The sequence below is a fragment of the Solanum pennellii genome, chromosome 1 (genome assembly GCF_001406875.1).
Source record: "Solanum pennellii chromosome 1, SPENNV200".
NCBI lineage: Eukaryota > Viridiplantae > Streptophyta > Magnoliopsida > Solanales > Solanaceae > Solanum > Solanum pennellii.
Genome location: NC_028637.1, coordinates 10,596,715 through 10,599,498, shown reverse-complemented (window position 1 = coordinate 10,599,498; position 2,784 = coordinate 10,596,715). Strand labels below are relative to the sequence as shown.

Below are 2,784 nucleotides of genomic sequence, written 5' to 3'. Positions count from 1 at the left end.
TCGACTTAGACAGTTATTGCCAGAAATAAACTCTACTGCTCAAAACGACTAAACAGGTCGTTACACCACATGAGCTGAGGTAGGCACCTATTAGTTCCTCAATCACATTTACTACTTCTTACTATTTCTAACCGTTTCCCTTAGCCTATTATAAATTTTATTGAAGGAAAAGGGAACTCTTAGTCGAAGAACATGAGAATTATCATCAGGAATGATTCACGTTAGAAGATCAAATGGTTCAATATGCAAAAATTTCATATTTTACAAGCGCATCCAAAGTTGCAAAGTGTAACATTGGAAATGATTTTATTTTCTTAATTCTGAGTAAACCCTCGTGCTGACTTTCATAATTCTTAAATAGTTGTATACTGACATCACATTTGAGAAAAGAGTCTCCAAGTTTCCCAAGTGATTCTTGAGCTCGACTATCTTATGAATCTAAGGTATATACATATAGCAGTGAATCTGTTCGGCGGAGTTTGGGGATTCACTACCATATGTGTATACCTAGAATTCATAAGATTCTTGAGGTCAACGATAACTATCTACCGTGCTAGAACCTTTAGACCTTATAGGGGAAGTATCCATGCCGAATAAACTTTAAAAGAATGCTTTTGAATCACCACAAAGTAAAACTTTGTATCCCAACCGCTATGATTTTGGAAGTAATGACAACAAAGAAATGTCTCCAGAATTTTCATTTGGAATCACTTGAGAAGCTTGGCGACTCTTTTCTCAGATATGCTATTAGTATACAATCGTTTTTAAGACTTATGAAAATTATCATGAGGGTCTTCTCAACATTAAGAAAAATAAAATCATTTCCAGTGTTGCATTGTTCAAGCTTGGACGTGCTCGTAAAATTCTGAGATTTATCCGTAATGAACCATTCTATCTAAAAGTGTGGAAAATTCCTAGTGATAATCCTCAAGTTTACAACTTGACAAAAATTTCTTGATGCCTTCAGTAGAAATGTGTTGTAGGGTAAAGTATAGGAGATTAGAAACAAGAGAGTAGCTGATATGGTTGAGGCACTAACAGGTGCCTACCTCAGCTGGGACGGTCAACGTAGCAGCTTTATCATTTATGAAATGGATCGGGATGGACATTTATTTTATTGATGCACCTATCTTAAGGCACTTCATCGTGAATGCTAAGAAGCTAGTCAATGTATGCTACTTAGAAATCATTGCTATACTACAAATTTCACGATCCTTCGCTGCCTGTTAAAACGCTAACTGAGGGATCTTACGTGCTACATGAGATTCCACGATGCTATTAGCACTTGAAAGTTCTTGGAGATGTAATGCTAGATTATGTTATTACAACATATCTCTATTTCAAATATTCGAGGTTGATTACAACGCTAATTACTTATTTGTGGTCTAGTTTATTAAATAATGAATGATATACTCAATCTGCAGTTAAGGCTAGCCTTCATGAGCACATTCTTCATGTCTCGCCAGATTTGCAAAGGTAAATATTTTATAAGTTGAGAATTTTGAGAAATTGGATATTGTGTCTACGTTTGGATGGGAGAGTGAAACTACTTTCCTGTATGTGGTTGGGGATGTTGTTAGGTCCTTTATTGGTGCGATCTTTGTTGACTCTAGCTTTGAAAAAGTTACTTAATACATTTTTAAACATAAGGCCTCTTCTTGTGTGTGCATCTCCAAGCTTTGGGGAGATAAATACTACATAGAAGGTAAAAGATGACCCCAAAGGCACTTGATCTATCTTTATTCTCGCCTGATTAAAAGATCTATCAGACTACGGAATGAATGATTTGATCAATGAATATTCAAGGAGACAAAATTTTTTTGCACTAAATCTTATTTATGGAAAATAAACTCCGACCACAAAATAAAAATGATGAAACAACAATATTTTATTAATTAATACTTTAAGTACAATTTTATCCCTCTCTTGATTCTTCTAACGGATAACTTGCACCTTAAATGAATTTTATTTGATATCCATGTAATTAGGTTTCTATGGATATTTTTTTTAAGTATTTGGTTAACAAGAAGAGTCCACCCACATCTTTATATCTTTGTAAATATTTCATGAATTTATGAAATTTTCAAGATCCCTCTCTAAGGGATACATTACCCTTTATATAGTGTAAGATAGAAGTTGTTTTCAAGAAGGCCTAATTGAAATTTGACTCATCTAGTAGAGTCCAACACAAATTTGATGTCTACGAATGTCTAGTTTTTGGATCTAGAATCAACAAAGATCGCACAAACAACGAACCCAATAACATCTCCCAACACATTTTTGAAGTAGTTTTTGTTGGGTATGTAGCCAGAAAATGGGAAATAGAGGGAAAGAGAGGAATTTGAAAAAATGAGAACTTGAAGAGTTGGGAACTTGAAAAGTCCTCTTATACTTTAATGAAAAGGCATTTGTCCCTCATCGATGGTGGAAAAAAATTTGGAGAGTTTAAAGGAAAAGACAAAAGTCAAGCAAACATCATGGAAAAGATGGAAGATGCAGATGACTTGTGTGCAATGACCTCGGAGTGTAACTTAGTTAGAAATCCCAAGGAGTGGTTTCTCGACTCAGGTGCAACTAGACATATTTTCTCTGCGAAAGAAGCCTTTTCAATTTACACTCCTGCTGAGTACGATAAAGATTTATTCATGGGAAACACAGTAACAACAAGGATTGCAGGAACTGGGAAAGTAATGTTGAAAATGACATCCGGCAAGGTGTTGACTTTGAACAATGTTCTGCATGTCCGTACTATTAGGAAGAATTTATTTTATGTTGCACTACTCG

The 2,784-nt window shown here is 34.9% G+C and overlaps 1 pseudogene; it reads left to right on the top strand.

Moving 5' to 3' along the window:
- The first annotated feature begins 608 nt into the window (after positions 1 to 608).
- On the top strand, positions 609 to 1,632 carry LOC107017433 (annotated as a pseudogene).
- Positions 1,633 to 2,784: the final 1,152 nt, after the last annotated feature.